The sequence below is a fragment of the Xenopus laevis genome, chromosome 3L, assembly GCF_017654675.1.
Source record: "Xenopus laevis strain J_2021 chromosome 3L, Xenopus_laevis_v10.1, whole genome shotgun sequence".
NCBI classification, from domain to species: domain Eukaryota; kingdom Metazoa; phylum Chordata; class Amphibia; order Anura; family Pipidae; genus Xenopus; species Xenopus laevis.
Window position 1 is genome coordinate 100,450,192 of NC_054375.1, and position 11,198 is coordinate 100,461,389.

Here is an 11,198-nt window from a genome sequence, read left to right on the forward strand (position 1 = left end):
GAATTGTCAGGAATATATATATATATATATATATATATATATATATATATATATATATATATATATATATATATATATATATATATATATATATATATATATAGATTAGATATATATATTGTCTTGGATTTAACAAAGATCACAAAAGGGCTCTAGGGTGCACTACCAGCCCTCCACTCTCAAGCTGTGCATATGTGAATAAATGGTTAGTATTTATTCAACTGGTCAAGTATTGTGAATAGCTGTTTGTGGACAGATAGCTTTCTCAGTTTTGTACTTTTTTTATTATTATAATGTTTATAACATTTTAGTAAAATGGCACAACTATTTAATTTTTTGTTGTTTTTTTTGGTACAAACGTTTTGGAGGGACTTTATATTTAATAATAAAGAGACATTTGTATTTGATATGTTTTGTCTTTTTGTCACTGTGCGGTCAGCCTATGAGACAGTTTCTATAATACTGACTCACTTTAATCCTGAAAAGTAAAATTAGCTAGAATTGCACATTTAAAAGCCAGGAAATTTTGTGTTGCTGCAATGCTAAACAAAAAAACAGTAAGTTTTGGGAGGAAAAATATCGCAACCCCCGGGAAATTAGGCCGGGATGTCCTTACAGGAACAGTAACACCAAAAAATGAAAGTGTGTTAAAGTAATGAAAATTTAATGTACTATTGTCCTGTACTGATAAAACTGGTTTGTTTGCTTCAGAAACACTACTATAGTTTATATAAACAAGCTGCTGTGTAGCCATGGGGGCAGCCAGACAAGCACAGGACACACTTTAGATAACAGATAAATTCTGAATAATCTCATTGTATACTACAGAGCTTATTTTTTATCTGCTGTGTAATCCGTGTCTTTAATCCTTTTTCAACTTTGAATCGCTGCCCCCATGGTTACACAGCAGCTTGTTTATATAAATGATAGTAGTCTTTCTGAAGAAAACACACCAATTTTACCAGTACAGGGCAACAGTACATTATATTTTCATTACTTTGAAACAATTCAATACTTTGGTGTTACTGTTCCTTTAAAGTAGCCATGGTCACAGGTCAAATGGATGGCTCGAGTATTTAGAATGGTGTTAACAGCCAAGCCCAAATCTGTTCATTCCTTCCTGTCAGATACTATTGTTCAATTCATCATTCCAAACGGAAATGTAGAGAATCTGTGGCTCCTCTCATTTCCTCATTTGTTGTTTCATTTCCAGTTTGAACGGAACAGCTGCAGTTCAGTAGGGTTGCAGAATGGCTTGTCCTCCCCCACTTGCATATACTGTTTGGCCAGACTATTAGGCAGTACAGTGAGATCTGGGCATGTATGTCTAGCTTTGTTTTTTTTTAAAGATATGTTACATTTTAATATTTGAGTATTTAAGCATAGGCCATTAGCCACCTATGGCAAAACACACCATCAAGCAAATTACTTTTACCGGAATATGAATATGAAGGTTGTAAGATGTTTGCATGGACCAATATGTCATTTCTTTCCTTTTAATTCTACCTGTTCCTCTTGGAGTGTGGCTTGCTTTATCAAATGTATAAACAGTTCCCATATATTGGGAAAAACTGGACTAAACTTTAGGAGAAGATAAAAGGACACATCAATATACACAGATCTGCTATCTAGCATAACTCAAGCCTTTAGCACATCATTGTGAATAAGTATCGCCACTAGAAAAATAAATCTTTACATTTTTAAAAGGTCCACTAATTGAAAACCATTGAAGGAACTTAAAACTTAAAGGAACAGTAACACTAAAAAAAATTAAAGTGTTTTAAAGAAACGACCATATAATGTACTGTTGCCCTCCACTGGTAAAACTGATGTTTGTATAGTAACTACTATAGTTTATATAAAACAGCCATTCAAGCACATGATACACATTATAACCGATAAGTTCTGAAGAATCCCATTGTATACTACATAGCGTATCTGGTATCTGCTGTGTATACTGTGCCTTTTCTAATTGTTCAGCTTTAAATGGCTACACACATTATTTATTTCTTTTTTTTATAAAAAGCTACACCACTTATTTATATAAACTACAGTGGTCTTTCTGAAGCAAACACACCAGTTTTACCAGTGCAGGGCAACAGTAGATTACAGTGTCGGACTGGCCCGGCGGGATACCGGGAAAATACCCGGTGGGCCCCGACCCTAGTGGGCCCCGCCGGGCCAGTCCCCCTCTCCCAAACTTTTTTTTAAAAATAATAAAAAAAAAATCGGCGCATAGTAGCGCCGTTTGCGCATGCGCGCCGAGCGCCGTTTCCGTTTGCGCATGCGCGCCGTTTGCGCATGCGCGATGCGCCGAGCAGGGATTCGCCGAACCAAGTAGGTAGCGGGGCCAGAGGGGGGCCCTGGACACCAGTCCCGGTGGGCCCCGGACCCCCCAGTCCGACCCTGGTAGATTATATTTTCATTACTTTAAAACATTAATTTTTTGGTGTCACTGTTCCTTTAACATTCTTTAATACCCTCATTAAAGGAGAATACTTTAGACTTTATCATATTGCAAAGGAAGCTTGACCATAATTGCTTGTCAAATCCCAAAACAGCCAAAACATCATTGCAGTACAAACTTTGCTGTCCACTCGGATGAGACAAAACCCTGTAAGACTGCACAAAAATAAATTAACACTCTGTAAAGAGAATGCAGTTCTGCATGAAAATGATTTTGCTACATTTGTCAAATTTATGGTCTCTTTTTAGGAAGTTGCATTTCCTGGTTCTTATGTGGTTGTGCCCATTTCCTTCCTTTGAAACAAACAGTAGTTGCTGGTAGGGCTTTCTCATGCTGGGTTCCAGGGCTTGCTGAAAGTTATTGTGTGGCAAGTGAGTGTGTCACACAGGGAAATTCTGCTGTGTTTGGACTACCTGTCTGAATAAAATTCTAGGGGAGGCTACAGACCAAGTGGTCCCCTGGTTCTAATACATATGATGGGTTCATCCCATGTAGTTCTGTGAGATTAAACATATTATAATACTATAGAGAGCCATAAAAATCCTGTAAATTATATCCTTTAAAAGGGTGTTTAGTGTCATTGGTTATTATCGGAGGTTAGCATTGTTGTTTCTCACTGAAACGTGTGTATTATAATCAGGGCTGCCATCAGAAATCACGGGGCCCCGCAAAATACAATTTTCTAGGCCCCCCTCACCACCCCTCCCTCAGTATGAAGGCCACACAAGAGCCAGGGCCCCCACACATTTTTATAAAAAAAACAATTGGTCAAGGCCCCCACACATTTAAAAAAAACAATTGGTCAGGGCCCCCACACATTTAAAAAAAAAAAAACAATTGGTCAGGGCCCCACACATTTTTGAAAGAAAAAAAAACAATTAGCCAGGGCCCCACACATTTAAAAACAAAAACAAAACAATTGGTCAGGGCCCCCACACATTTAAAAAAAAAACAAAAAAAACCAATTGGTCAGGGTCCCCACAAGTTAAAAAAAAAAAAAAACTGCACGTACCTTAGCCAGGGAGTTCAGATGCCAGTATCTTCAATTTCTTGTGCTCTGATTCGCCAGTGAAATGTAAGTCCCGGTAAAGCCACATGGTGATTCGATAAAGTAGAGGGGAGGTTCAAACTTCTCCCAACCAATCTGAATGTGCCTTTACCGGGACTTACATTTCATGGTGAATCAGAGCACAAGAAGCAGTCATTGGAGCTCCACCCAGCCCTTCCGAAGTCTGCAGCTCACTGAAGTAAGTGCAGCACGGCCGGGCCCCCTTAACTCCCCAAACCATCCGGGCCCGGGACAACAGTCCCCCCTGTCCCCCCCTGATGGAGGCCCTGATTATAATATAGATAGTACCCCCTGTTGAAAAAATATGAGGATATTAGAAGCCACCTCAGAGTGCAATGGCCTCATGCTTTTATATGGTCATGGGATTTCTCTGTTATTTAAAATATCCTTATTTTACAGTAGGGGGTACTATATTCACTATATATTCAACATATTTCATTGCTAATACAGAGATTATACATCATTCAGGTCCATACTCCAACTTCTGTAGTACAGAGGGCCAGAGTTTTTCTGGCCTTACATGGTGGAGGGCCGATAACAGAAGATGGAACAATGGCCTATGTTCAGATGCCTTCATAGGCGCCCAATCAAAATTTTCCAGCCAGCCCTATCTGATTTCTCGATTGCTCATCTCTCACTGTACACACACCGAATATTGCATGAAAATTTGTTTCGTACAATATTATTAGTGTGTCTATGACCACATTTATTCTTAAACAACAATTCTAACAAAAGCGTTGCTGTACTTTGAGGTGCAGGTGGTAACCAATTTCTAAGTACCAAATGCTAGGCTGGATGTTAGAGTTCTTAAACAGAGATCCTAGACACAATTTAAAGGAACAGTTCAGTATAAAAAGAAAAACTGGATAAATATGTTTCTTATATAGTTAGTCAAAAATGCAATGTATAAAAGCTGGAGTGACTGGATGTCACAACACTACTTCCTGCTTCTCAGCTCTATAACTCTGTGACTTGAAGGGGGGCCACATGGGACATAACTGTTCAGTGAGTTTGCAATTGATCTTTAGCATTCAAGCCAGATTCAAAAGCAACAGTTATGACCCTCAAGTCACTGATTGGTTACTGCTTGGTAACCAATCGGTGTAAAGCAAGAGAGCTGTAAAGCAGGAAGTAGTGTTCTGGCTATTATGTTTGACATCCAGTCACTCCAGCCTTTATACATTACATTTTTGGCTAACTAACTATATTAGAAACATTATTTATTTTGCACAGCCTATTTACCCAGTTATTATTTTTATACTGAACAATTCCTTTAAGATGCTTTCTTAAAAATTACACTCTACCCTGAGCCTACACATTTACAGTCCAAAACGTTTGTACATAGGTGGAAGAAAGTAGATCCACTTTCATGTGCTCACCCCCATAGCTCCATGGACACGCCTGGTGTTGGCCTGTGTAGAGCTGCACATACTGTAGCAGATATAGGCATGGAAAAACAAGTATATTTCCGAACTGAAATCTGCTACTTGTAGCTTCACATAGGCCAATCCACTTTCCTCTGCATGTGTACAAAATGCAGGCAGAGGAAAGCAGGAAATCAGCTATGTGTGCCCTTTCCTTTAAGGGTTAGGGCACACTGGGCGATTCGGGGAGATTTAGTCGACTGTCGACTAATCGCCTCGTCTTTGCGGCGACCAATCTCCCCGAACACCTTCTCTTACTCTGCACTGGCTAAAATGAAAAATCACCGTCGCTAATCACATGAGGCGATTCGTTTTCCGAAGTTGCCCGAAGTTTCCTCGTGAGGCCCTTACCCTAAAGATACACCTGCTAGAAAAACGTAATTTCTCATTTATATGTTGATAACTCTGCACAGGAGGACAGCTACAGGGGGTAAGCATATGAAAGCGGATCCACTTTCCTTTGCCTGCATACAAACAGACAATCTGCTTTATTTGCCCTAAGGACAGGGTTGGACTGGGCAATTCAAGGACAGGATATACAGTCGATATGTATGTTCTGAAAGATCCCATTGTACACTACAGAGCTTCTATGGTGTATCTTGTGCCCTTTCTCCTTTTTCAGCTTTGAATAGCTGTCCCAAGGCTACACAGCAGCATGTTTATATAATACACAAAAGCCATGAATATCTTGTAATTTATATATAGTGAATAAAGTACCCCCTCTTGTAAAATATAAGGATATTACAAGATACCGAGGAGTTTCAGGACCATATAAAAACACGAGGCAGAAGGCCTCGTGTTTTTATACAGGTCATGGAACTCCGAGGTAACTTCTAATATCCTCATATTTTGCAACTTGGGGTACTATTTATTATAATACACAAGTTCAGTGATTCATGTGACAGAAATGACATCAGAACTCACCGTTTATAAGGATATAATTTACAAGATAAGGATATAATATACAAGAGCCATGAATATCTTGTAAATTATATCCTTATAAACGGTGAGTTCTGATGTCATCAGTTATAAACGGTGTTTTTATATGGTCATGAAACTCCTCTGTAACTTATAATATGCTTATATTTTACAAGAGGGGATACTTTATTCACTATATAATTTACAAGATATTCATGGCTCTTGTGTATTATATCCTTATCTTGTAAATTATATCCTTATAAACAGTGAGTTCTGATGTCATTTCTGTCACATGACTCAGTGAACTTTATGTATTATAATAAATAGTACCCCCAGTTGCAAAATATGAGGATATTAGAAGTTACCTCGGAGTTCCATGACCTGTATAAAAACACGAGGACTTCTGCCTCGTGTTTTTATATGGTCCTGAAACTCCTCGGTATCTTGTAATATCCTTATATTTTACAAGAGGGGGTACTTTATTCACTATATAATACACAAGCGCCATGAATATCTTGTAAATTATATCCTTATAAACGGTGAGTTCTGATGTCATCAGTTATAAACTGTGTATTTATATGGTCATGAAACTCCTTGGTAACTTATAATATCCTTATAGTTTAAAAGAGGGGGTACTTTATTCACTATATAAACTATAGTAGTGTTTCTGAAGCAACCACACCAGTTGTACCATTACAGCACAACAGTACATTACATTTTCATTACTTTAAAACACTTTTATATTATATCCTTATCTTGTAAATTATATCCTTATAAACGGTGAGTTCTGATGTCATTACTGTTCCTTTAAGAGACTCACACCAGAAATTAAATCTTTTTTACATCATAACATTGACTTTGCATGCTAAATAATTTTGCCATAAAAGTATTTGCCTGCTGCTTTTGCATTATGAATCTGATCCTCCATGTTCCTCTATGAGGGGCTGCAATATCTGTGCAGCAGTAATCCGTTAGCATAAGAAAAGACAGGTTGAGAAGGGACAGTCAGGTTGGCAAAACAGTCAAGTTTGCAAGTTCAAGTAACAATTACTGGTTGAAGCACGACCTATAGGTAACTTTAAATGTACATTGATATTTTGAAGAGTAGTTTTTTAGTGTCAGTAACACTTTAAAGAAAGCAGAAAATACTGGAAAGAAAAATGAAAACATACACATGAATGTACCATTATAATGCATGGGACATTTGGTCGCACTTGTCATATGTTAATAACCCTACCAGCACTCGGAGACCCCACATATCTGTCATATTTGCTCAGTACAGTGTTAATTATGTATCAGTAATAACCTGGTTGTCTTACTTGTTCGTCCTATGCCTTCTAGCCTTGTCCTGCTGGCTCCCGGCTGCTGGAATCCTATCAATTAGCGTTGTGTATGTATCCTCGTATCCTCCCCACTTTCATTTCCATTTGTGCCCCACTGTCTTGCATTGTACACCTTCTTACAGCAATAAGGTATCACTTACTGTTTGTGTGTCTGTGTTTAGTACACAAATGGGTAGCTAATCCTATTGATCCACATGTCTCCTTAGCCTTCATACCCTAGTCTGTACAGGTATGGGATCTCTTATCCAGAATGCTTGGGACCTGGGTTTTTCAGGATAATAGATCTTACTACCTTACATCTACCAGAAAATCATTTAAACATTAAGTAAAACCAATAGGCTGGGTTTGCTCCCCATAAGGATTAATTATATCTTTGGATCAAGTACAAGGTATGTTTTATTATTACAGAGAATATGGCCTTCCTGTAATTCAGAGCTGTCTGGATAAAACACCAATAAAATGTACCCACTTATGGAAAAAGTAACAAACCAACTGATGCTCCATTACGTAACAGTACCTACTCAGAGCCTTGCCTGTTCTATTGTATTAGTTAACACAATTCAAGACTTTTGAATGGTCATGGTTGGGCAACACTAATATAACTGTAACTGTTGATATTACCTTTTATCCCCGTCTTTCCTTCTACAGCTTCTGCTCTGCAGGACCTTACAATGCACCAGGCCCAGTGTAGTCACCTCTATTCCTATAAACTTAGCCATTAATGGTGCCATATGTATGCCACTTGTTTTGTTTTTATTCTGCAATAAAACTTTTTTTTACTACAATGAAGTAATCTCCCATGTGTAAATGCCTACACACGTACTGCATGATTTTTTAATGGCGAAGTGCCATCTAGTGGTGATTATACATATTGTGTTGCTTAATTTTTTTTTGTAACTTTATAGAAATAAATTTCAGTTCAATTTAAAATGTATGAAGTATAACTTACCTTTATTGCTTGTATTCACTGTCCTTCAACTTTCTACTTTTCAGTTCTAAGCCCGGTGTTTTTTAGCCACCAAATAAGGGCTTGCCATATCACCCCTTTAAACTGGACACAGCTTCCAAAACACGTTTCAGAACAAATATATTGTATCCAGAATGAATGGCTTTTATAGCTGGTAATAGATGATTTAAACAAGTAATATGCATATTAATATTGGGAACCTTTTATCAAAATTAGTGAGAAGAAATATGCCAACCTGCCTGGGTGTTTTGATACCTCATTTGCCTTTAAACAATCTCTCTGCTGTAGGAGTCACAAGCAGCGGTGTTACTAGAGAAGTAGCAGAAGCTGCTAAAAGCCTAAAAACTTCCCAGTGGGGAAGTGACTGATAAGCAGTTTCCATTTATTTTTGTAAAAAAATGTCTGAGGGGGGCCAAAATAATATACTGTGGGGCCCAGTAAATTCTAGTTATGCCACTGGTTACAAAAGAAGTCAGACAAGTTTCCTCCAAATATAGCGATGGGATCTGTTATCCGGAAACCTGAAAGATCTGGATTACGGAATGGCCATCTCCGATAGACTCAATTTTATCCAAATAATCCAGATTTTTAAAAATTATTTCCTTTTTCCCGTTATTAATAAACCATATATACATATATTTTTTGTCTCGCTCAGTGGCTTACCTTGATTTAATGGGGCCCCCACAGCAACACCTTTTCCTGTCCTTCCGCATGGCAGTAGTTACTAATGGGTTAACTCCCTCGCGCAGCGGAAGGACAGGAACCAATAAAACAAGTTTCCCAACCCCCTTACCTCATCTCTTTTTTTCCTGTCCTCGCTACAGGAAGGATCCCCGTGACCGGTGCGGTTCCTCTCTGCCCACCGAAGCTGCTGGTTCAATATAGCCAGTAGAGCCTTGTAGCCAGGCTTAGAGAGCGCAGTAAGACGCATGTGGTGCAGTAAGACGCTCTGAGCGCAATGATTAGCGCGTTCTAATACGGAGGAACCTATTGGAGCGCTGGTGATGTCATATCAAGGGTACTGAACACGCCCAGGGTTTAAATCAAGGATTCCAGCGGATGCTATTGCGGCAGTGTTCAGCGGAGCCGGCTGCAGTTTTAGGGGAGCCTTTATGTAAGTGCTCTTGTGCTGATCATTATAGATCTCTTTATGGCTACTTATTTGTTTTTTTACTCCTCTTTTTCAGAGCATGAGTTCTAGGAGCCGAAGATCTCGGTCATCCTCTAGGGGTAAGTGCGGATGAGAGACCTAGGTGGTGTTCTTGTATGGTAATAACGTTATGCGTTTTGTTACTAGATCACCTAGAAGAAGAAGTCATCATTTCAGGAAGGCGGTGGAAAAGGAATGCTCTGTGTGTGACAACCCAGCGATGCATAACAAGAAAGTGTGCCTCATGTGCTGGGAGTCTATGTCTGGTAAAAGAGCAGATGAACAATGGAGTTCTATGAAGGACTGGTTCAAGGAGTCAATGTCTAAGTCATTAAAGGATTTAGTGGGTACAGTCACTGATAGTGTGATACAGAAAGTAGGTACCAGTAGCTCAGGTGTGAATCCTAAGATGGCAGTTGAAGAGGATGGAGGTCAACAAGCGGCAGCAAAATGTAGCCAATCGGACAGTTCTGGAGAAGAGGAGGAGTTAATTGTGTTGGACGAAGATTCCTCGTTTGATACGGATTTTATAGAACCACTGATTAGAGCTGTCCGGAAAGTCCTGGACTTGGAGGACTTGGTTATGCCGGCTTTCTTTCCTAATCCTTCTACGGAAGAAGAAAAGAGATGGCATAATTTGGATTTGGTGAGATGCCTGTCAGTATACTTACAGAGGACTGAAGCATTCAAGAAATGTGATAGCCTCCTTTTGTTGTTCAAAGGCTCTTCTATGGGGCATCAAGCTTCGAAGCGTGTGATTGCAAGCTGGATTAAAGCGTGTATCAAAAAGGCGTACTCGCTCAAGTCTGTACAGGCTCCCCATATTAAGGCTCACTCCACTAGGGCAGTTGCTGCTTCTTGGGCGTTCGAAGCTCAAGCTACACCAGAAGAAATTTGCAATGCAGCAGTGTGGTCATCATTATCTACTTTTGTTAGTTGTTATAAGCTGGATGTGGTTTCAGCAAACAGGGCTTCTTTTGGACAAAGAGTCCTTTCCTCAGTTCAATTTAATAAATGATTTTCCCACCCAAAAAAGGTTTCTTTACTGCTAGGGTAATTCCCATTAGTAACTACTGCCATGCGGAAGGACAGGAAATATGGAAAATTCTATCCTACTTACCGTAATTTTCCTTTCCTGGACTGAAGCATGGCAGTAGGTACGACCCCCCCCTTTTCAGTGCCTGAGCTCGGACAGGTAAGAAGAGATGAGGTAAGGGGGTTAGGAAACTTGTTTTATTGGTTCCTGTCCTTCCGCTGCGCGAGGGAGTTAACCCATTAGTAACTACTGCCATGCTTCAGTCCAGGAAAGGAAAATTACGGTAAGTAGGATAGAATTTTCCATATTTAGGACAACATTTCATATACCCTATATTTTTCATAATTCAGCACCTCTACTGATCTGGGATGTTTTGAGCTACAGTTTAGCAAGTCCAAATCCCTGTAGTTTCTCAAATTTACTACTAGTATGTTGATCAGTTTTTTTTTTTGGGTTACATTCCATTCAAGAAGTATCGCTCAGGGTAAAGCCCCACGATGCCCGCCAACAAATGCCCGCAACAATTCGGACGGAGTTGAAGATATAATTGGACTGAAAGAAAAGTCAGAGGTAACAACTGCATTACATCCGACGCTACACGACTGTCGGATGTGGATGCAGAAAGCAGCGTCTTCATCCAACTGTTGAACCGTGTAGTTGTTAACTCCGACTTTTCATTCAGTCCAATTATATCTTCATGCATGCGACTCCATCTGACTTGTCGCAGGTGTCGACCCAACGTAAAACGCTCGTGGAGCTCTACCCGTAGTCTCTTAGGGCTCTTACTCACTGGCGTTCTGACCTGCGCTCCCCTGCGTTCCGTT